This window comes from Loxodonta africana, chromosome Y, assembly GCF_030014295.1.
Source record: "Loxodonta africana isolate mLoxAfr1 chromosome Y, mLoxAfr1.hap2, whole genome shotgun sequence".
NCBI lineage: Eukaryota > Metazoa > Chordata > Mammalia > Proboscidea > Elephantidae > Loxodonta > Loxodonta africana.
Genome location: NC_087370.1, coordinates 1,363,590 through 1,389,704, shown reverse-complemented (window position 1 = coordinate 1,389,704; position 26,115 = coordinate 1,363,590).

Below are 26,115 nucleotides of genomic sequence, written 5' to 3'. Positions count from 1 at the left end.
AAAAATATTCGATGAATTCAAAGTGGTATGACTAAATAAACATAATATGGTTTTCTCTTCCACATAAATCAGCATTGAAAATCCAGTCTAAGAGCTGGCATAGAGTTGCCATGGACACAAACCTATTTTTAAAATAAAGATAAAACTAACATCATTGCTTCATAATCATGTTTTGACAATGCTCTGGATAGGACTGAACACCCCACTGTTCTAAAAAACACTGAGGTTATTAACCAAAGATGATCAATTAACACTTTCATGGATAAATTATTTTTTTTAGAATTTTCTGGTGATCCAAAGTTTTTTCCACTAATGGAATGAAAGCTGAATCATTGTTTGTTGGTATTTTTTTGTTGTTGTTGTTATTTGAAAAAATGAGGTGACAATTGCAAATGGGACATATCAGTCCCATGTTAAATAGAGCACATCACACACATAGGACATACTGGTCCCATAAGGCATTGCGCATCCTGGTTACACTTGAGCCATAAAATATCTTAATCAGCTTTCCAAAAGTACACACAAAATATTAAACATCACACTTGCTGCACATAGTAGTTATCAGTTTGATTTAGAGTGGGCCATATTGTTCCCATATTCCATGATGCACATCACACATATGGGACCTATTGGACCCATGGCCCCAGGAGTGTTTCGTACACTGCATTCCCAAATGCCAGGAACCATACCTTCACAATAACTCAAAGGAAATAGTAAACATATTTGCAAGCCTTGTCTCACTGGACAGAAACCACAAAAAATTTCACACAATCACTCTTCCGGGAAGCATCCCCTCATACAAGTGGCTCTCAGAACTCAAATGTGGTGCAGATCAACTTCCTTGTCTTTTAGGCAGTTACACCAGTATGTGCCATGACACCAGAATGTACTAAAGTGGCTCAAATGCCTAGCATTAAACGTTCAAGGGTGAAAACGTGTAACATGAGCATTATCCCTTGGCCCATGAAAGGGTTAAGGAAAAATTAAAAAGGGAACTCTATTTGGATTAATGAGGATGGGAAAAATCTCGTTTTCCGGAAATTACACAATATCTGAAGCCTGACTGAGTTGATCTATAATATTTGATGAAAGCGGACATACCCAAAGCCTTGCACTAGTAAACTCAAAGAATCACTAAAATGGAAATGGAGAGAAGAAACTCAACATTTTCAGAATTCAGCCAGGACCTTTCCTGATTTATTTAGTTAAGCCCCAAAGACTGTTTCCTATGAATGCTGTGATTTTTTCTCCCAAATATAATCTTAGAATTTCTGTCATTTAGTAGATTAATTTTTAATTGAGCTCTCAGTGGTTCACATCTTCAGGGATGCTGTATTAGGGTAGGTAGTATAGAAGAGTGTTTTAAAGTGCAGATGGTAAACACCAACTCTACAATTGTGATTGTTAAGGTTTTTTGTCACCTTGGCTGGGCCGTGATTCTCAGTGGTTTGGCAGTAACGATGCAGTTTGGCAGCCATATGATGATGACGACTATACGTATGGACCTCGCCAGATGGAACACGCAGGAATCAAAACAACTACATCTGTAGAAAGAGACGATGGAAAAGCTCAATAACATCAGTCAGAAGAAGGCCAGGCGGTCATTAACTGCACATGTGTAAGTTCAAGCTGAAACTGAAGAAAATCATTGCAAGCCCACGAGGGCCAAAATATGATCTTAAGTATATCCTACCAGAATTTAGAGACATCTCAAGAATAGATTTGATGTGTTGGACACTAATGACTGCAGACCAGATGAATTGTGGAATGACATCAAGGACAATCATACATGAAAAAAGCAAGAGGTCATTGAAAAGACAGGAAAGAAAAGACCAAGATGGACGTCAGAGGAGACTCTGAGACTTGCTTTTGAACGTCTAGTAGGTAAAGCAAAAAGAAGAAATGATGAAGTAAAAGAACTGAACAGAAGATTTTAGAGGGCGCCTTGAGAAGACAAAGCAAATTATTATGATGACATGTGCAAAGAGCTGGAGATAGAAAACCAAAAGGGAAGAACATGCTCAGCATTTCTCAAGCTGAAATAACTAAAGAAAAATTCAGGCCTTAAGTGCCAGCAGTGAAGGATTCCTTGGGAAAAATGTTAAATCATGCAGGAAGCATCAAAAGGAGATGGAAGAAATACATAGAGCCATTACACCAAAAAGAATTAGTTGATATTCAATGATTTCAAGAGGTATCATATGATCAGGAACTGATGGTACTGATGGAAGAAGTCCAAGCTGCTCTGAAGGCATTGGTGAAAAATAAGGCTCCAGGAATTGATGGAATATCAACTGAGATGTTTCAACAAACAGACGCAGCACTGTAAGGGCTCACTTTTCTAAGCCAAGAAAAGGAGAAGACAGCTTCCTGGCCAACCAACTGGAAGAGATCCATATTTATGCCTAGTCCCAAGAAAGGTGATCCGACCAAATGTGGAAACTTTCAAACAATATCATTAATATCACATGCAAGCAAAATTTTTCTGAAGATCATTCAAAAGCGGCCACAGCAGTATACCAACAGGGAACGACCAGAAATTCAGGACAGATTCAGAAGGGGATGTGGAACCAGGGATTTCACTTGTTGTCAGATGGATGCTGGCTGAAAGCAGATAATACCAGAAGGATGTTTACCTGTGTTTCATTGATTATGCAAAGGCAATCGACTGTGTGGATCATAACAAATTATGGATAACATTGTGAAGAAAGGGAATTCCAGAACACTTAATTGTACTCATGAGGAACGTGTACATAGATGAAGAGGCAGCTGTTTGGATGGAACAAGGGGATACTGAGTGGCTTAAATTCAGGAAAGGTGTGTGTTAGAGTTGTAGCCTTTCACCATACTTATTCAATTAGTATGCTGAGCAAATAATCTGGGAAGCTGGACTATATGAAGAAGAATGGGGCATCAGGATGGGAGGAAGACTCATTAACAACCTGTAATAGCAGATGATACAACCTTGCTTGGTGAAAGTGAACAGGACTTGAAGCACTCACTAATGAAGATCAGAGACCACAGCCTTCAGTATGGATTACATCTCAATATAAAGAAAACAAAAATCCTCACGAGTGGACCAATAAGCAACATCATGATGTTCTTTTTGTTGTCAGGTACCGTTGAGTCAGTTCTGACTTATACTGTCCCTATACACAACAGAATGAAATACTGCCCAGTCCTGCGTCATCCTTACAATCGTTGTTATGCTTGAGCTCATTGTTGCAGCCACTGTGTCAATCCACCTCGTTGAGGGTCTTCTTCTTCTCCACTGACTCTGTACTCTGCCATGCATGATGTCCTTCTATAGGAACTGATCCCTCCTGACAACATGTCCAAAGTATGGAAGACGCAGTCTGGCCATCCTTGCTTCTAAGGAGCATTCTGGTTGTACTTCTTCTAAGACAGATGTGTTTGTTCTTTTGGCAGTTCATGGCATATTCGATATTCTTCACCAACACCACAATTCAAAGGCGTCAACTCTTCTTCGGTATTCTTTATTCATTGTCCAACTTTCTCATGCATATAATGAGAATGAAAATACCACGGACTGGGTCAGGAGCACCTTAGTCTTCACGGTGACATCTTTCCTCTTCAACACTTTGAAGAGGTCCTTTACAGCAGATTTGCCCAATGCCATGCGTCTTTTGATTTCTTGACTGCTTCTTCCATGGCTGTTGATTGTGGATCCAAGTAAAATGAAATCCTTGACAAATTCAGTCTTTTCTCCGTTTATCATGATGTTGCTCATTGGTCCAGTTGTGAGGATTTTTGTTTTCCTTATGTTGAGGTGTAATCCGTACAGAAGGCTGTGGTCTTTGATCTTCATTAGTAAGTGCTTCAAGTCCTCTTCACTTTCAGCAAGGTTGTATCATCTGCATAACGCAGGTTGTTAATGAGTCTTCCTCCAATCTTGATGCCCCATTCTTCTTCATATAGTCCAGCTTCTTGTATTACTTGTTCAGCATACAGATTAAATAGGTATGGTGAAAGAATACAACCCTGATGCACACCTTTCCTGTCTTTAAGCCAATCAGTATCCACTTGCTCTGTCCAAACAATTTCCTCTTGATCTATGTAAAGGTTCCCTGTGAGCAAAAAATCAAGTGCTCTGGAATTCCCATTCTTCCCAGTGTTATCCATAGCTTGTTATGATCCATGCAGTCGAATGCCTTTGCAGAATCAATAAAACACAGGTAAACATCCTTCTGATATTCTCTGCTTTCAGCCAGGATCCATCTGAGATCAGCAATGATATCCCTGGTTCCATGTCCTCTTCTGAAACCACCCTGAATTTCTGGCAGTTCCCTGTTGATATACTGTTGCAGCCATTTTTGAATGATCTTCAGCAAAATTTGCTTGCATGTGATATAAATGATATTGTTCTCTAATTTCCACATTCGGTTGAATCACCTTTCTTTGGAATAGGCAAAAATATGGGTCTTTTTCAATCAGTTGGCCAGGAAGCTATCTTCCGTATTTCTTGGCATAGACGAGTGAGCACCTCCAGTGTTGCATCTGTTTGTTGAAACATCTCAATTGATATTCCATCAGTTCCTGGAGCCTTGTTTTTCACCAATGCCCTCAGAGCAGCTTGGAGTTCTTCCTTCAGTACCATCAGTTCCTGATCATATGCTACCTCTTGAAATGGTTGAATATCGACTAATTCTTTTTTGGTATAATGACTCTGTGTATTCCTTCCATTTCTTCTGATGCTTCCTGCATCATTTAATATTTTCCCCGTGGAATCCTTCACTACTGCAACTCGAGGCTTGAATTTCTTCTTCAGTTCTTTCAGCTTGAAAGACGCCAAGCATGTTCTTCCCTTTTGGTTTTCCATCTCCAGCTCTTTGCACATGTCATTATAATACTTTATTTTGTCTTCTCGAGAGGCCGTTTGAAATCTTCTGTTCAGTTCTTTTACTTTATCAATTCTTCCTTTTGGTTTAGCTGCTCGATGCTCAAGAGCAAGTTTCAGAGCCTTCTCTGACATCCATCTTGGTCTTTTCTTTCTTTCTTTCCTGTCTTTTCTGTGACCTCTTGCTTTCTTCATGGATGATGTCCTTGGTGCCATTCCACAACTCGTGTGGTCTTCAGTCACTAGTGTTCAATGCGTCAAATCTTTTCTTGAGGTGGTCTCTAAATTCAGGCGGGATATACTCAAGGTTATATTTTGGCTCTCGTGGAGTTGCTCTGTTTTTCTTCAGTTTCAGCTTGAACTTGCATATGAGCAATTGATGGTCTTCTCCACATTCGGCCCCTGGCCTTGTTCTGACTGATGATATTTAGCTTTTCCGTCATCTGTTTCCACAGATATAGTCAATTTGATTTCTGTGTGTTACATCTGGCAAGGTCCATGTGTATAGTCACCGTTTATGTTGGTGAAAGAAGGTATCTGCAGTGAAGAAGTCATTGGTCTTGCAAAATTCTATCATTCGATCTCCTGCATTGTTTCTATCACAAAGGCGTTTTTTTCCAACTACTAATCCTTATTCTTTGTTTCCATCTTTTGCATTCCAATCGCCAGTAATTATCGATGCATCTTGACTGCATATTCGATCAGTTTCAGACTGTAGCAGCTGATAAAAATCTTCTATTTCTTCATCTTTGGCCTTAGTGGTTGGTGCATAAATTTGAATAATAATATTAACTGGTCTTCCTTGTAGGGATATGGATATTATCCTATCACTGACAGTGTTGTACTTCAGGATAGATCTTGAAATGTTCTTTTTTGGCGATGAATGCAACACCATTCCTCTTCGAGTTGTCATTCCCAGCATAGTAGACTCTATGATTGTCTGATTCAAAATGGCCAATACCAGTCCATTTCAGCTCACTAATGCCCAGGATATCAATGTTTATGCGTTCCATTTCATTTTTGACGATTTCCAATTGTACTAGATTCATACTTTGTACACTCCAGGTTGCGATTATTAATGGATGTTTGCAGCTGTTTCTTCTCATTTTGAGTTGTGCCATATCAGCAGATGAAGGTCCCGAAAGCTTTATTCCATCCACGTCATTAAGGTCGACTCTATTTTGAGGAGGTAGCTCTTCCCCAGTCATCTTTTGAGTGCCTTCCAAACTGGGTGCTTGTCTTCCAGCAGTATATCAGAGTATGTTCCACTCCTATTCATAAGGTTTTCACTGGCTAATGCTTTTCAGAAGTAGACTGCCGGGTCCTTCTTCCTGTCTGTCTTAGTCTGGAAGCTTTGCTGAAACCTGTCCTCCATGGGTGACCCTGCTGATATCTTAATACTGGTGGTTTGCCTTCCAGCATCACAGCAACACACAAACCCCCACAGTACAACAAACTGACAGACACGTAACATCCTGATAAACAGAGAAAAGGTGAAGTTGGCAAGGATTTCATTTTACTTGGACCCACAATCAGCACCCATGGAAGCAGCAGTCAAGAAATCAAAAGACATGTTACATTGGGCAAATCTGCTGCAAAAGACCTCTTTAAAGTGTTGAAAAGCAAAGATGTCACCTGGAAGACTAAGGTGGGCCTGTCCTAAGCCATAGTATTTTCAATCACATGATATGCATGTGAAAGCTGGAGAGTGAAAAAGGAACACCAAAGAAGAATTGAAGCCTTTGAATTGTGGTGTTGGAGAAGAATATTGAATATACTATGGAATGCCAAAAGAACAAATAAATCTGTCTTAGTGGAAGTACAACTAGAATGCTCCTTAGAAGCAAGGATGGGGAGACTGTGTCTTATATACTTTGGACATGTTGTCAGGAGGGATCAATTCCTGGAGAAGGACATCATGCTTGGTAAAGTACAAGGTCAGTGGAAAAGAGGAAGACGCTCAAGGAGGTGGATTGACACAGTGCCTGCAACAATGGGCTCAAGTATAATAACAACTGTAAGGATGGCACAGGATTGGGCAGTGTGTTTGGTTCTGTTGTGCATATGCTCTCTATGAGTTGTAACCAACTTGACCTCACCTAAAAACAGAACAGCAACAATGATGATGTGATGACCTCCATGATGAGATTTGATATCAAAGATAATCTATGAATTTCTGTCATTTAGTAGATTAATTTTTACTTGAACTATTGGTGGTTTGTGTCTTCAGGGATGCTGTATGAGGGTAAGTAGTAGAGAAAAGTGTTTTAGAGTGCAGATGGTAATTACCAGCTCTATTAGTGTGATGGTTAAAGTTGTGTGTCACCGTGGCTGGGCCATGATACTCAGTGGTTTGGCAGTTATGATGTAGTTGGGCAGTCGTACGATGATGTGATCACCTCCATGATGAGATCTGATATAACGAGATCACCTCCATGGTGAGATCTGCGTGAGCAGCCAATCAGTTGAAAGGGAGTTTCCTTGGGAATGTGGCCTGCATACAGTATAGGTAGACTTTTTGGCAAGGCTCAAGGTTTTTGCTCGCTCTGGATCCTGCATCTGCCTCCTGTTGGTCTGATCTCTGGTTCTTGTGACTTGAGCTAGCATTTTACCTGCTCCCTTGACTGCTGATCTTGACGTTCATCAGCCTCTACAGCCTGTGAGCCAGAGCCCTGCTTTCTAGCCTTTCAGTCTTGGGTTTGCCAGCCCCTGCAGCTGTATGAATCAGGAGAAGCCTGTATCCTGTCCCATTAGACTTATGATAAGATTTGGCCAATAAAAAACATTGTTTTATGGAGTCTGTGAAAAATGAATGAAATGCTATTCAAATGCTGTCAGAAGAAGAACAAGTAAGCCAAGACTGGAAGCTGGGACAGAGAGTGCACAGTCTGAATACTATGCTATGTCTGAATAGGAGGTGTAGAGTACAGACAGAAGTCTAAATTTGGGAATTACTGGACCAGGGGTTAACAGCTCGGCTGCTAGCCAAAATGTCAGCTGTTCAAATCTGTCAGCCGCTCTTAGGAAACCCTATGGGACAGTTCTACTCTGTCCTATAGGGTCCCTACAATTTAGAATCCATGGCCGCAGGGGTGTGTGTGTGTGTGTGTGTGTGTATGTATGTGTGGGCTGTGAAGCCATTTCCAACTCATAGTGACCCCATGTGTTTCAGAGTAGAACCACATTTCATATGGTTTTCAGTAGCTGATCTTTCAGTAGTAGATTGGCAAGCCTTTCTTCCTAGGTGCCTTTGTGTGGATTTGAATGACGAATCTTCTGGCTAGCAGCTATCTCAGTTATCGAGTGCTGCTACAACAGAAATACCACAAGTGAGTGTTTCTAATAAAGAGAAATTTATGCTGCCGTATTCCAGAAGTCCAGAAGTTCAAATTCAGCTCTATGGGAGGGCTTTCTCTGTTGCCTCTAGAGGAAGGTGCTTGTCATCAGTCTTCCCCTGTTCTAGGAGCTTCTCAGCTCAGGGACTCTGGATCCAAAGGGCACGTTCCTGTCTTATTTCTTCATTCTTGGTGACGTTTGGTCCCTCTGTCTCTCTGCTTGCTTCTCTCTTTTATATCTCAGAGGAGACTGACTCAAGATAGGACCTAATCTTGTAGGCAGAGTCCTTCCTTATTAACATTATAGAGGTAGGATTTACAACACACGGGAAAATCACATCAGATGACAAAATGATGGACAATCACACAATACCAAGGGAAGATTGATGACAAGGACATTCCTCCAGAGCTGACAGAGAGAGCAAGCGTTCCCCTGGAGTTGACAGCCTGGATTTGGACTTGTAGCCTACTAGACAGTGAGAGAATAAACTTCTCTTTCTTAAAGCCGTCCACTCATGGTATTTCTTTTACAGCAGCACTAGGTGACTGAGACACGGACTTAGCTCAATTTCCCTAGAGTCTGATCTACAATATCAACAACCCCAATTAATAACATGAATAATGTTTAAGGGAAGCTATTCATTGATATTTGCAAAAGGAATATTACAAATTGTGAGTAGGTCGATGTTCAACTATATCGATCATTTTGGGAAAAAAAAATCTTGAAATATAAAATTGCAAAACAGGGTTTTGTGTTTTTGAGAACATTCGAAGGCCAAGACTCCTAAACACCATTTACAATGGGAAATGGTAATATAAAATATAAAGAAGCGAAACACCTTCTAACGTTTTTCAGTATTAAACTCGAAAGCCGCAAATGCTGTTAAAGGTCACTTAGAGATCAAAAAGAGAGGGGCAAAAAGATACAGCCTTAGGAAAAATGTTCCAGGACAGAATGACAGGGAACGAATACAGAAGTATGCATCCCTAAGTACTGTTTACAGCAATGAAGAAATAAATCAAAAACACAGAAGTGAACTTAGAACTCCTTCCGGAGAACTGCCTTTTGTGAACATCCTCGAAAGCTTGATGTTTGCCAGTAAAATTACAGAGATACTTAGTCCCCTCCCAGGACAGTATACATTTGATCCTGTCTTTCTGTGGGTCTCTTTTATTTTTACGTGACCTCAGGAAAACCAAACCCATTGCTGTCCAGTCAATTCCAACTCACAGCAATCCAGTAGGAGAGAGTGGAACTGCCTCATAGGGCTTCCAAGGAGCGGTTGGTGAATTTGAACTGCCAACCTTTTGGTTAGCAGCCAAGCTCATAAACGCTGTGCCACCAAATTGGCACTGGTCTCAGCAATTCAGAATAAACTTCATGTGACATGGAAAAATACCACTGGGTTCTCAGATGATGGAAAACGTGGAAGGGTCTGAATTTGGGGAATATGACACAGTTTAATTATAACCCAAAGGGGGATTCTGGGTTCTTACCATCTACAGTCTCCTAGAAGTTTCACAGGTCACAAGGAAATCAGAGGATACTGACTTATTTATATTTAATTCTGCATGGATACCTATCAAAGTTTATTACTTTTGGACTCAAATACTGAGATCATTAATTTAAAAAAATATGTACATATATATGTGGCTAAGACAAACATTTAACTTGCCTTTAACCTTGAATTTTTAAGAATATTGTAATTATATTTCTAAATGAACTATGCATTCACTACTTAAATTATGAGTTAATAATTATCGCCTGCTTATATAGGAGAGTAAGGAGCCAAGATGGAGCAGTAGTGAAGTGCCTGGCTGCTAACCGGAAGATGGGGCAGCCTGCTTCTGTAAAGATTACAGCCTTGGAAACCCCATGGGGCAGTTCTACCCTGTTCTATAGGGTCACTATGAGTCGGAATTGATTTGATCATGATGCGTTTTGGGTGGCTCAGTGTCTAAGCACTTGGCCACTAGCGAAGATCAGCACTCAAGCCCACCAGGCAGTCCAAGGGGGGAAGATGTAGCAGTCAGCTCCTGTAAAGATTACAGCCTTGGGAACCCTATGGGGCAGTTCTACTCTGTCCTGTGGGGTTGCTATGAGTCAGAGTTGACTCGAAGGCAATGGAGTTTTTTTTTTTTTTTTTTTAATATTAGAGTTAGGTTGTTGTCACTTTCCATGGAGTTGACGTTGACTCGTGGTGACCTTATGTACTATAGAACAAAAAGTTGCCTGGTCCTGCATCATCCTTACAATTGCCAGCATGTTCGAGTCCATCATTGTTGCCACCGTGCCAATCCATCTCACTGAGGGCTTCCCTCACCTTTGCTGGCTCTCTACGTCACTGAACTCCTCCAGCAATTGATCTCTCCTGACGACAAGTCCAAGGCAAGCAAATGATACAGCGTTCTGTTGTTATCCGTAAGATTTTCATTCGCTAATTTTTGGAAGTAGATAGCCTGCTCTTTCCTCCTAGTCTGCCTTAATCTTGAGAGTACGCTGAAATCTGTCCACATTGTGTGACCCTGCTGGTATTTGAAATACCAGTGGCACAGCCTCCAGCATCAGAGCAACATGCAAGCCCATGCAGTATGACAGACAGACAGACAGGTGGTGGAAAGTTGAGTAAAGCCTCTTATGAATATCCATACACGTTCACACAGAGACTAAGATGCTGTGTACTAGAAAAAGACAATGAAACAAGAAATTGTCTCTTTCTCACATGACTTACTACTTCTTCAGGGAAGCACAAGACACACTTAGAAAGATATGTAACAACAGATAACCGCATACACTATGAGCCAAGTAGTGGATATGCCCTGGCCTATGGAGTGAATGCAAATGACTGTGTTTTAGAGGAGCAAGCAGGAACTCTGAAGGAAGGCTTTAAGGAGGAACTAGAATTTGAGCTGATCTTTTTTCTCAATATATTGTTGTGAAAGCGTTCAAACATAAAGCAACATTGAAACACTTTCAAAGGGGACGCATATTTAAACCAGCACATAAATTTTACCGTTAATATTTTTTCATAATATTTTTATCTGTGTCCCTGGGTCGTGTGGACGGTTAAGTGCTCAACTACTTGCTGAAAGTTTTGCAGTTTGAACCTACCCAGAGATGCCTCAGAAGACAAGCCTGGTGATCTGCTGCCAAATGGTCACAGCCCAGAAAACCCTATGGAGCACAGTTCTACTCTGCACACATGGGGTTGCCATAAGTCAGAGTCATCTGCATAGCAACAAATGACAACAGCAATTTTAATCAAGTATCTACCTACCTCTCCACTCCTCTACCCATTCACCAGTCCATCTTATTTTTTGATTCATCTCAAAGGAAATTTCAGACGTTAGAACAATGCCCCCTAAATACTTCAGCACGCATAGCACTACAGTTCCTGGGTGATGCAAACAATTAGCACACTCAACTGTGAAACGAGAGGATGCAGTTTCAAGCCCACCCAGAGGCACCTCAGAAGAAAGGTCTGCTATCTACTTTAGAAAAATCAGCCACTGAAAACCCAATGGAGCACAGATCTACTCTGACACACATGGGGTCGCCATGAGTCTGAATGACCTCCACGATGACAACTGCTTTTTTTTTTTTTTTTGGTTCTTTCTTATTAGATTGCAAGCTCTTTGAAACCAGAGATTATTCTTGTCTCCCACACCTGCCACCCTGCATGGCTCAATACTGGTATTCGCTAAGTGCTGAATGACTGAATAAACAAATGAATTAAAAGAACCCAGTCTGTTAAGCTTGTGTGAGAGTAAATATTGATAATGGCTGGTGGAGTTCATGGCAGCCTGAGCGTCCCTAGAGGAAGAAACGTGGTCACCTCTAACAGTTCGTATTCAAGAAGGGCTTTCTTTCTGTCAGTCATTTTTTTCAGTTCTTAGCAACTGCCATCTGCAGACACTGCAGTGGTTCTCAGCTGAGATTCTTCCCCTTTTTATTTTTTGGTGGATATTTAAACCGCTTAAGGCCTTTTTATACCATTTGAGTGTGGGAAATGATGTAGTGAACGCACTTCATAGTCACTACTCTGTTTCCTCGTGTAGGAAATAGCTTAATAAAATAAGCCGTCAGTTCTGAGTGGGTGGTATCTTTAGGACTGCCAGGAACATAGTAAAAAGAAAAATTACGAACTAAACAGCTGGTACAATTGTAGTTGATTTTCTCCAAATGTTAGTGGACATAAGGGCACAGTGGGGATATATGTTACAAGAGATAATTGCCAAAACACTGGCCACAGACTTAATAATTTGTTACATGAAGACTGATGAGTATTGTAATGATAAAGAATAAACATAATATATGCTGTGGAATCCATAAAGCTCACCATCCATTTGTCAGTGTGTCGTGCTGAGGTGGCTTGTGTGTTGCTGTGATGCTAGAAGCTATACCACTGGTATTTCAGATACCATCAGGGTCTTCCATGGTGGACAGGTTTCAGCTGAGCTTCCAGACTAAGAGACCAGGAAGAAAGGTCTGGTGGTTTACTTCTGAGAGTTCATAGCCACTGAGAACCCAACAGGACACCCTTCTGCTCTGACACACAAAAGTTGCCATGAGTTGTAATCAACTTGAAGGCAACTTTTTTTTTTTTTTTTTTGCAAAAGTCCCACCCTTTCTCATATGTGGAACATTACAGCCTCCGATATTTTAACCCAAGAAAGTGATGTTTCAGATGTATCAAGGTAGGAAGGAAAAGGAAGGGAGAGAAAAAGATAAGCCAGCAGGAAATGGGGAAAAACAGAAAAAACAAAAGAACGCTCAAACAAGTCCTCATTGATGGAGAAATAAGCAATAAAGAATATCTGATAGCAAGAACAGTTAGGTAAGTGCTAAAAGTAGAACACAAATAACATATTTCATTTGAAATGTTTAAGTATGTGTATCAGAACACTTCAAAATTGTATTGTTCCCATAATTCACACCTTACCTTGAAATTGTTTTTCTATAAATTATGTTACCTCCTGTAAGTCTGCCTTGGACATATATTCCTGCTCATGTCAATTCATGTCTTTAAGTTAATCTCATAATGAGAAAATAATACTGTCCATGTTTTCCTTAAATTATCCTTCACTGTTAAAGACTTTGAATTTAATAACACTTGCCCCTAAACACATCCAAACTAACTTCTGTTCAACCTAATATTACATTTTTCAATGGGTATCAGCCCTAAGGATTTCTCCCTGCAATTCTGTTAAATTAAAAAAAAAAAAATCAGGAGCAAAGAAGGTGGGAGTTTGCCATTGTACAATCTTTGCACTTCCGCGTATTAGTTAGTGGTTAAATACGTAACTGAAACATGTAGCTATGCATTAGGAGCAAGAAGAGGGTTTAAATTATAATAACTATATCATAAAATAACCATTGCAAGGCGACCTAACTCTATGTAACACAGTCCCTAACTGCAGATGAAAAAAACAGGGTTATTAAAATTATTCTTTATAAACATATTAGGCTATGGAGGGCCAATAACATCTTGCAGAAGTTCTTAGGCTGCCTTTCATATATGACACCTGAGCTCCAACCAGGAGGATATCTGTGGTGATCAAATAATAAATCTGGTGTTGCTCCAGAAATTTAGAGAAAGACAGTTAACTTCCACCTTGCACAGAAATGAATCCTGATACTCATCTGAACTTCTGGTAAGGAATTAACCTCGGAAGTCATCCAGGATGTAAATTCAGGTTTTATTTTGACTACAGGGTGACTGCTTCCTAGTCATCATCACCACCATCATCATCATTACCACTGTCACCATCCCCTCTACCATCATCATCATTACAATCATCATCATCACCACCATCACTATGATCACCTTCATCACCATCACCATCATCATCTTCATCACTATCACTGTTATCACCACGATCACCATCACTATCATCATTACCATCAATGCTGCCATCATCATGACCTTCATCACCAACACCTTTATCACAACCATCACCATCATCACAATCATCACCATCACCATCATCACCTTCCTCACCATTGCCATTATCACCATCACTATCAGTATCATCACCATCATCATCACCTTCATGATAATCACCATTACCACCACCATCATCATCACCATCACCATCATTACCATCATCACTGCCATCATCATGACCTTCATCACCATCACCATTATCACAGCCATCACCATTATCTCCACCATCATCATTGCCATCATCATCACCATCAATGTCATCAACACCAAAGTCATTGTCATCAACACCTCCACCATCATTTGTCTGATCTTTACTGTTGAGAAAGCATTTTCGTGTGATTTCTTGTTAGATGTAAATGGCATGGCTGATTTCTGTCTTCAGGAACAGCAGGTAAAATGGGTGGGAAACTTCAGACTGATTAACAGTTAACAAGAGTTAAGTGCTTGCATAATTACAATATATAAACACTCAGGAGTTTATAAGGGAAAGTGCCTTAGCTCTGAAGAAAAATGAAAGATGTTCGGAGCAAACTTCTAGGAGAAGTGAGACAGTAAAATGCACTTTGGCTTCTTTTGGACACGTCAGCAGAAAAGAGCGATCACTAGAAAAGGCATCATGTTGGTAGAGGGTCAGCAGAAATAAGGGAAGCCTCTATGAGGTGGATGACACCATAGCCACAAAAACGAGCCCAAACAATGATGGGCTCAAACATACAGTCATGAAAATGACGTGGGATTGGGCATTTTGTTCTCTTTGTTATATATATGGTAGCCCTGAGTCTGAGCTGACTCAACAGCAACTAACAGCAACAGTATTCCCTTGAAAGCAGAAGGAATGGTTTGAGGGCAGGCCATTTACATAGGAACGTGATCTAAGGAAGCAAGAGTCTAAGACACAGGGGGTGAGATAGAGAAGAGGGAACGGCCAGTACAAAGATGCTTCATGGGTGGCGCAAATGGTTAACCACTCAACTACTATCCAAAACATTGGTGTTTCAAACCCACCCAGAGGATTCTGAGAAGATGGCCTGGTGACCTGCTTCTGAAAGTTAACAGCCACTGAAAACCTTATGGAGCAGTTGTACTCTGCACACACAGGGTCGCCATGAGTCAGAGCCTACTTGATGGTAACTAACAACAACAACAAAGGAAGACTGGATCAATCCACTGGGGACCTTCATAGTAATGTTTTTAAATGCATCTCAGAACTGTCCACCTGCAGCCCAAAGGGAGCAACAATGATCTTCTGACTCTTGTTGACCATCAGCCAAGAGAGACCTCATGCGTGTTTACAGCCGTATGACTTGAAGTTACATAACCCTGAGTACAAGGAAGGCTTTGTAGATGTCTCATTTTGAGATGTCATAGGAACCCCTAGGCAGGCAGAAGGAAAGGAACACTGTCCAATTGTACCCACGTGAGTCACTGGGTGACGCAAATGCTTAAAGCGCTCAGTTGCTAACTGGAAGTTTGGAGGTTCAAGTCCACCCAGAGGTGCCTCAAAAGAAAGGCCTGTAGGTCTACATGCAAAAAATCATCCATCGCAAACCCTACGGAGCACAGTTGTACTCTGACACACAGGGGGTCCTGTAAATTTGAGGCAACTCTATGGCAAGCACCATAGCTGTGGTGGTTGGAGTTGAGAGGATAGTGAAGCAGTACACAAAAGATGTCTAACACGACCCCATTATACAAGTATTCATTCCATTCTTTATTAATGATACTATCTCAAAAAAATGCATACTCTTTGATAATGCCAATGACGGGAAATTTAACTTCATTTTTTCTTGACAGGCAACCTTAAGATAACTGCTTAGTCTCTTAAATGACAATGAAAAGATTTGTAATATTTGGAAGATTATAAAAATAGCCAAACACTCATTTTATTTGTGTATTCTACAGTCTAATTTTGAAATAAGCTAATCTATGACATACAGCCTTACAAAGGTTTACACCGATTTTTAAATTTTTTTTTTATTGTGCTTTAAGTGAAAGTTTCCAAATCAAGTCAGTCTCTCACAGAAAAACTTGTATACACCTCACTACATACTCCCAAATGCTCTCCCTTTAATGAGACAACTTGCTCCCTCCCTCCACTCTCTTTTCGTGTCCATTTTGCCAGCTTCTAACCCCCTCTACCATCTCATTCCCCTCCAGACAGGAGATGCCAACCAAGTCTCAAGTCCACCTGATCCAAGAAGCTCAATCCTCAGCAGCATACCTCTCCATTCCATTTGTCCAGTCCAATCCCTGTCTGGAGAGTTGGCTTTGGGAATGTTTCATGTCCTGGGCCAACAGAAGGTCTGGAGGCCATGATCACTGGGGAGCTTCCAGTCTCAGTCAGACCATTAAGTCTGTTCGCTTTATGAGAATTTGGGGTCTGCATCCCACTGCTCTCCTGCTCCCTCAGGGGTTCTCTGTTGCGTTCCCTGTCAGTGCAGTCATCAGTTGTAGCTGGACACCACCTAGTTCTTCTGGCCTCAGAATGATGTAGTCTCTGGTTTATGTGGTCCTTTCTGTCTCTTGGGCTCATAATTACCTTGTGTCCTTGGTGTTCTTCATTCCCCTTGGCTCCAGGTGGGTTGAGACCAATTGATGCGTCTGAGATGGCTGCTTGCTAGCGTCTAATACCGCAGATGGCACTCTCCAAAGTGTGGTGCACAATGTTTTCTTAATACATGTTATCGTGCCAATTGACTTAGATGTCCCTGAAACCATGGTCCCCAAACCCTCGCCCCTGCTACGCTGGCCTCCCAAGCATTCAGTTTATTAAGGAAACTTCTTTGCTTTGGGTTTAGTATAGCTGTGCTGATCTCACCTGTATTGTGTGTTGTCCTTCCCATCACCTAAAGTAATTCTTATCTACAGTCTAATTAGTGAATTCCCCTGTCCCACTCTCCCTCCCTTCCCTGTCTCATAACCATCAAAGAATATTTTCTTCTCTGTTTAACTATGTCTCTAGTTCTTGTAACATTGGTCTTACCGGATATTTTTCCTTTTGCAACTGACTTATTTCAATCAGCATAATGTCTTCGAGATTCCTCCGTGTTATGAAATGTTTCACGGATTCATCACTGTTCTTTACTGATGCATGGTATTCCGCTGTGTGAATATACCATAATTTAGTAATCCATTCATCCATTGATGGGCACCTTGGTTGCTTCCACCTTTTTGGTATTGCAAACAGTGCTGCAATAAACATGGATGGGCATATATCTGTTTGTGTAAAGTCTCTTGTTTCTCTAGGGTATATTCCAAGGAGTGGGATTGCTGGATGCTGTGGTAGTTCTATTTCTAGCTTTTTCAGGGAGCTCCAAATGGATTTCCAAAGTGGTTGTACCATTTTACATTCTGACCAATAGTGTGCAAGTGTTTCAATCTCTCCACAGCCTCTCCAACATTTATTTATTTTGTGTTTTTTGAATTAATGTCAGCCTTGTTGGAGTGAGATGGAATCTCATTGTAGTTTTGATTTACATTTCTCTAATGATCGTGAGCATTTCCTTGTGTATCTCTTAGCTACCTGAATGTCTTCTTTAGTGTCGTGCCTGTTCCTGTCCTTTTCCTAAATTTTAATGGGTTATTTGTTTTTTTGTAGTTGAGTTTTTGCAGTATCGTGTAGATTTTAGAGATCAGGTACTGATCAGAAATGTCATAGCCAAAACCTTTTTCCCAGTCTGTAGGTGGTCTTTTTACTCTTTTGATGAAGACTTTGGATGAGCATAGGTGTTTGATTTCTAGGAGCTCCCATGTGTCTAGTTTTTCTTCTGCATTCTTTATGTTATATATACCGTTTATGCCATGTATTAGAGCCCCTAACGTTTTTCCTATTTTTTCTTCCATAATCCTTATCGTTTTAGATTTTATATTTAGGTCTTTGATCCATCTTGAGCTTGTTTTTGTGCATGGTGTGAGATATGAGTTTGTTTCATTTTTTTGCAGATGGATATTCAGATATGCCAGCACTATTTGTTAAATAGACTGTCTTTTCCCCATTTAACTGTTTTGGCATCTTTGTCAATTAGCAACTGCTCATATGTGGATGGATTTATGTCTGCATTCTCAATTCTGTTCCTTTGATCTATGTATCTCTTGTTGTACCAGCACCAGGTTATTTTGACTAATGTGGCAGTATAATAGGTTCTAAAATCAGATGGAGTAAGGCCTCCCACTTTGTTCTTTTTCAGTAATGCTTTACTTATCGAGGGCCTCTTGCCCTTCCATATGAAGTTGGTGATTTGTTTCTACATGTCATTAAAGAATGTCGTTGGGATTTGAATTGGAATTGCAATAAATGTGTAGATCGCTTTTGGTAGAATAGGCATTTTTATAGTGTTAAGTCTTCCTATTCATGGGCAAGGTACATTTTTCCACTTATGTAAGTGTTTTTTTGGTTTCTTGCATAAGTGTACTGCAGTTTTCTTTGTATAAGCCTTTTACATGTCTGCTAAGATTTATTCCTAAGTGTTTTATCTTCTTTAGGGCTAATGTAAATGGTATTGATTTGGTGATTTCCTCTTCGATGTTCTTCTTGTTGGTGTAGAGGAAACCAACAGATTTTTGTGTGTTTATCTTGTACTCTGGTACTCTGCTGAACTCTTTACTAGTTTCTGTACTTTCTTGAGGATTCCTTAGTGTTTTATGTGTATAAGATCACGTCATCTGCAAATAGAGATACTTTTACTTCTTCCTTGCCAATCTGGATACCCTTTATTTCTTTGTCTAGCCTAATTGCTCTGGCTAGGACCTCCAGCACAATGTTGAATAAGAGTGGTGGTAAAGGGCATCCTTCTCTGGTTCCTGATTTCAAGAGGAATGCTTTCAGATTCTCTCCATTTAGGATGATGTTGGCTATTGGCTTTGTAAAAATGCCTTTTATTATGCTGAGGAATTTTCCTTCTATTCCTATTTTGCTGAGAGTTTTTTTTTAATCATGAATGGGTGTTGAACTTTGTCAAATGCCTTTTCTGCATCAGTTGATAAAATCATGTGTTTCCTGTTTTTTGTTTTATTTATGTGGTGGATTACATTAACTGTTTTTCCAATGTTGAACCATCCCTGCATACCTGGTATGAATCCCACTTGGTCATGGTGAATTGTTTTTTTGAAATATTGTTGAGTTCTATTGGCTAGAATTTTGTTGTGGATTTTTGCATCTAGGTTCATGAGGGATACAGGTGTGTAATTTTCTTTTCTTGTGGTGTCTTTATCTGGTTTTGATATCAGGGATACGCTAGCTTCGTAGAATGAGTTTGGGAGTATTCCGTCCTGTTCTATGCTCTGAAATAGCTTTAGTAGTAGTGGTGTTAACTCTTCTCTGAAAGTTTGGTAGAACCCTGCAGTGAAGCCATCCAGGCCAGGGCTTTTTTTGTTGGAAGTTTTTTGACTACCTTTTCAATCTCTTCTCTTAATATGGGTCTATTTAATTGTTCTACATCTTTTTGTGTTAGTTTAGGTAGGTAGTGTGTTTCTGGGAATTCTTCTACTTCTTGTAGGTTTTCAAATTTGTTAGAGTACAACTTTTCATAGTAATCTGATATGATTCTTTTAATTTGACCTAGGTCTATTGTAATAACACCCATCTCTTTTCTTATTTGGATTATTTTCTTCCTCTCCTGTTTTTCTTTTCTCAGTTTTGCCAGTGGTTTATACATTTTTTTGATTCTTTCCAAAGCACCAGTTTTTGGTCTTGTTAATTCTTTAAATTGTTTTTCTGTTTTCTATTTCATTTGGTTCTGCTCTAATTTTTATTATTTGTTTTCTTCTGTTGCCTGTAGGTTTCTTTTGTTGCTCTCTTTCTATTTGTTCAAGTCATATGGATAGTTCTTTGATTTTGGCCCTTTCTTCTTTTTGTATATGTACATTTATTGATATAAATTAACTTCTCAGCACTGCTTTCTGTGTGTCCCAAAATTCCTGATATGAAGTGTTTTTATTCTCATTAGAGCCTATGAATTTCTTTATTCCATCCTTAATGTTTTCTATAACCCAGTCTTTTTTGATCAGGGTATTGTTCAGTTTCAAAGTGTTTGATTTCTTTTCCCTGGTTTTCCTGTTATTGATTTCCACTTTTATGGCCTTATAGTCAGAAAAGATGCTTTGTAATAGTTCAGTGTTTTCGATTCTGCTAAGGCTTGCTTTATGACCTAATATGTGGTCTATTCTAGAGAATGTTCCATGTGCACTAGAAAAGAAATTATACTTAGTGGGTGTTGGATGGAATGTTCTGTATATGTCTATGAGTCAAGTTGGTTGACTGTGGCATTTAGATCTTCCGTGTCTTTATTGAGCTTCTTTCTCTATGTCCTGTCCTTCACTGAGAGTGGTGTGTTGAAGTCTCCTACTATTTCTGTGGAGCTGTCTAGCTCACTTGTCAATGGTGATAGAGTTTATTTTATGTTTCTTGCATCCCTGTCCTTTGCTGCATAAATATTTAATATGGTTATAACTTCTTGGTGTATTGTCCCTTTAATCATTATATAATGGCCTTCCTTATTCTTTATGAGGATTTAACTTTAAAGCCTGTTTTGTCAGAAATTGATATTGATGCTCCTGCTCTTTTTTTGGTCGTTGTTTGCTTGAATTTTTTTTCCATCCTTTGGGTTTTAGTTTGTTTGTGTTTCTAAGTCTAAGGTATGTCTCTTATACGCAGCATATAGACAGGTCCTGTTTTTTAATCCATTCTGCCACTCTCTGTCTCTTCATTGGTGTATTTAGTCCATTTACATTCAGCATAATTATGGATAGGTATGAATTTAGTGCTGTCATTGTGATGTGTTTTGTTGTGTCCTGTTGACAGTTCCTTTTTTGCACTTAATTTTGTGTGGTAAGTAGATTATATATTGTCCTTTCCTCATATTTGTTGTTGTTGATTTTGTTTCTGCTGATCCTCTATTTTTTTCTTGTATTTTATTTTGATGTGTGGGATAGTTTGTCTCCTTTGTGGTTATCTTACTATTTACCCCTATTTTTCTAAATTGAAACCTGCTTTTATTTCTTTGTATCGCCTTTTCTTCCCTCCATATGGAAGGACTACATACGACTACATATCTTAGTCCCTCTTTATTGTTTTGATGTTGTCTTCTTTTATATAACAACATCACTCTTTCCCTGTTTTGAGTGTTTTTTGTCTTAATTTATTTTTCTGATTTCTCTGTCTGGGTTGACTCCTGATTGCTCTGCCCAGTGTTCTACTCTTGAGTTAATACCTGATATTATTGATTTTCTAACCAAAAACTCCCTTTAGTATTTCTTGTAGTTTGGGTTTGGGTGTTTACGAATTCCCTAAACTTCTGTTTATCTGGAAGTGTCCTAATTTCACCTTCATATTTGAGAGACAGTTTTGCTGGATATAAGATTCTTGGTTGGCAATTATTTTCCTTCAATTTTTGTATAAGTCATCCCATTGCCTCCTTGCCTGCATGGTTTCTGGTAAGTAGTCCAAGCTTATTCTTTTTGAATCTCTTTTGTAGGTGGCTTTCCATTTATCCATAACAGCTCTTAAAATTCTCTCTGTATCTTTGGTTTTGGCAAGTTTGATTATAATATGTCTTGGTGACTGTCTTTTAAAATCTGCTGTATGTGGAGTTTGATAAGCATCTTGGATAGATATCTTCTTGTATTTCGTGGTATCAGGGAAGTTTTCTGACAACAAATCAACAATTCTCTGTATTTTCTGTTAACTCTTCCTGTTCTGGTACTCCAATCACTCATAGGTTATTTCTCTTGAGAGAGTCACACATGATTCTTAACCTTTCTTCACTTTTTAAAATTCTGTGATCTGATTTTTCTTCAAATATATTAGTGCCAAGTACTTTATCTTCAAGTTCAGAGATTCTGCCTTCCACTTACTCAATTCTGCTCCTCTTAATTTCCGTTGAGTTGTCTACTTCTATAATTTTATTGTTAATCTTTTGAATTTCTGATTGATGCCTGTCTATAGATTTTTCCAGGTTATTAATTTTTTAGTTATATTCCAAAATAAGTTTTCTAATTTCTTCAGTTGCTTTATCTGTGTGTTCCTTGGCTTCTTCTCTGTGTTGCCTCATTTCCTTCCTGATTTCTTGAAAGGTTCTGTATATTAAACTTTTGTATTCTGCCTCCAGTAATTCCAGGAAGGCACTTTCATTTAAAATATCTCGTGATTCATTGTTTTGAGAGGTTGTTGAGGCGATCATGGTCTGTTTCTTTATGTGACTTGATATTGACTGTTGTCTCTGGGCCATCTATCAGTTTTTTTTATTAGTTAAGTTAGCTTTTGGTTTACTCCAGTTGTGCTAACTCGGTAACACTGGGTTTGTGTATTTTTTGTTTTTGAGTGTCTGACTGGCACGGACAGTCAGGTCCTTGAAGCTACTCTTATGGTGCCTGTGGCCTCTGCTCCTGGTCCCCAGGAAGGTTTGCCGTGCTCAGGACAGGGCCAAAGGATTCACCTGCAGTTGCCGCCTCAGGGTTCGCTTTGTGTAGAAGCTGGTCTGGCTCTATTCCCTACCTGTGTCCCCTCTGGACATCATGCACCCTCCCGACCTTTCTTTCTGCTGTTTTAACCCTCTCCCCTCACCCACCTCCCACCAGTTGGAGGCCCTTGGGAGCTCCCAGAGAAAGAATACTGCTTTGATCCAGAATCCTGGGATGCCCTGGATGGTGGCACTTCTGCCATCGAGGTGTGGCTTTTAACTCTGCACCAGCTTGCACCTCAGGTGAAAATAGGCCCTGTTGGCCTTGGTGTTCAAAGGCCATATCTCCATTTGAATGGCCTCCAGGGCCTTCAAGTCCTCCAGGGAGCGCTGGGTGCTGGAGGGTCCAGAAGATGGCTGGGCCTGCTCGGCCTGGGGCTGTTTGTGCTGCTCCTGCTCCTCCACCTGTTCCTGCTCCTCCACTTGTTCCTGCTCTTCCTGGGCCGCCATGGTCATGACCTCCACCTCTGGTGTTACATCCTTCACCACCACCACCTCCTCCTCCTGCACCTCCGTTCTCTTCTGATGCTACCTCTACCTTTTAATAGTTTTCCCATAGAATAATTCATAATTGCAACTTAAGGTTTCAAGATTTTCTTTAGTTCTGTCAGCTTAAAAAATTGTCCATGTGTTCTTTTCTTTTGATTTTCCAACTCCTAGTCTTTGCACATTTCATAACAATACTTTAATTTGCCTTCAGAAGCCACCTTATGAAGTATTTTGTTCAGCTCTTTTACTTCATCATTACTTCTATTTGCTTTATCTGCTCTATATTAAAACTCAAGCTCAGAGTCTCTTTGGACACTATTTTGATCTTTTCTTCATTTCCTATCTCTTTAATGACCTTTTACTTCCTTCATTCTATTGTCCTTGATGTCATCCCACAGCTCATCTGGTCTTCGGTCATTAATGTTCAGTGTATCAAATGATTTCTTGAGATGCTCCCACAGTTCAGGTGGGATACACTCAAGGTCGTATTTTGCCTTTTGTGGCCTTGTTTTAATATTCTTCAGCTTGAACTTGAACTTGTATATGGGTAATTGAAGGTCTTTTCCACAGTCAGCTCTTGGCCTTGTTCTGATGATAATGAGTTTCCTTAAAGTCTGTATACACATATGTGGGGTCCTGGTGGCACAGGGTTTGAAGCATTTGGCTGCTAACCAAAAGCTTTGCAGCTGCTTTTTAGAAACACTTTGGGGTAGTTCTACTCTGTCCTATAGGGTCACTATGAGTTAAATACGGCTTGAAGGCAACAGGTTTGAGTTTGCTTTGTTTTTTTTATACCCAGATATAGACCATTTGGTTCCTGTTTATTCCATTTTGTTGGGTTCAAGTGTATGGTCTCTGTTTATGTTGTTGAAAAAGGTATTAGCTGTGACTAAGTCATTAGTCTAGCAAAACTATGTCATGTGATCTTTCGCATCATTTCTACTGCCAAAGCCGTGTTTTCCAACTATTGATCCTTCTTCTTTGTTGCCAACTTTTACATACTAATCACCATTAATATCAATGCATCTTGGTTGCATGTTTGATCAATTTCATACTGCAGAAGTTGGTACAAGTCTCTAATGTATTCATCTTTAACATTAGTAGCTGGTGCCCAAACTTGAAAAACAGTTGTATTAACCATCTTCCACGTAGGTGTATATATAGTACCCCTTCACTGACAGTGTTGTATTTCAGGATGGACCTTGAAATGTTGTTTTATGATCAGTGTCATACCATTCCTCTTCAATTTGTAATTCCCACATAGTGAGCTACATGGTCTTTCAATCGAAAACGGGCAATACCGGTCCATTTCAGCTCCTTAATTCCTAAGATGTGGATCTTTATGTGTTTCACTTCATTTTGATGACTTCTTATTTTTCTAGATTTGTACTTCATATATGTTCCTATTATTAATGGATGTTTGCAGCTATTTATTTCTATCTTGAGTCTTGTCACATCAGCAAATGAAGATCCCTAAAGCTTTACTCCATTCACATCATTTAGGTTGATTCTACTTTGAGGAGACTGCTTTTCCGCAGAGGAATTTATAATGCCTTCCGAAAAGAGGGCAACACTACATCAGACAATATTTCACTGCTATTTGTAAGGTTTCCACTGGTCAATCTTGTGAGAATTAGACTGCCTACTTCTTCTTCCTAGTTTGGAAGATCCACTGAAATCTGTCCACAATGGGAGACCCTTCAGGTATTTGGAATACCGGTGGCATAGCTTTCAGCATCACAGCAACACGCAACCCACCACGATAAGACAAAGTGATAGATAGTATACAAAAAATTTGCTTCTATACATTTACATGTGGATGGCGTCAAAGCACAAGAAGGGTGGCCTCTGGGTCCGGATGGCCTACTGCCCTTCACCACCACAGGTTGGAAGCTGCAGGCGAAGCACATGGTCTTCATGATGACCCCGTACAGGAAGTCCATGCCTTCTGCCACAAAGTCACCAGCTGTTTGCTTCTTTCTCAGCAGATCCCAGTGAAGCTGGAGAGAATTCTTGATGGACAGATTTTGTTTTCTTTCTTTGAGGACTTTAAATGTGTCATCTTGCTGACTTCTCATTTCCAATTTTTTAAATTATGTTTTGTCTGTGATAAAAATACACATGACAAAATATATACCATCTCAAGAAGTACAGGTACAGTTTACCTCCATGGACTCTGATATACATTCAGCTGTTAATCTTATTGAGACTCTCTTCTGCATGACAAGTTGCTTCTCCCATGCTGCACTCAAAATCCCCCCTCTCAGTTTTCACATTGGAGTGTAATGAGTTTCAGTACAGTTCCATTTTGAGGTTACTTAATGTGTGTTGTGTTTCTTAAATGTGTGTATTCATATTTTGTTCCTTTTAAGGGTCTATCTCCCATAATTCCTACTTCGGTATACTTGATGTTGATCCTTAGGACATTTAAACAAACAAAAAATACTTGACATCAAGTTAATTCCTACTCACTCTGAACATTTAGAACAGAGTATAACAGCCCCACAGGATTTCCAAATATGTAAATCTTTACAGAAGCAGACTGCAATCCTAATCTTGCAGAGCAGATGGGGGGTTCAAAGTGCAGACCACCCACTCTTTGGCCAAAACCATAGCCACTGCATTGCATTCTTCCAACTTACTTGAACCTTTTTTTTCTATGACCGGAAAATTTTAATTTTTCTGTCATTAAAAGTGTATTGATTGCTTTTTCTGCCTGCTCAACCTTCTGTTGAGACTCCCTATTAAAGTTTTCACTTCAGTAATTTTACTTTTTACTTCCAAAAAGCTCCCTTTTGTATTTTCTATCACTTTACTAGTATTCTTATTGTGTACATACATAGATTTTTTTCTCTGTTTCTTTAGTTCTTGTCCATATTTGCCTCTTGTTCTTTGAGCGTATTTAAGAGTTCCTTGATTTTTCTAGTAAGTTCAATATCTGTACATACTGAGAGCTTCTATCAATTTTGTCACTTTGAGTTAGCATTCTTTCCTGTTGTTGTTGTTCTTATGTGTTCCTTTGATATTGC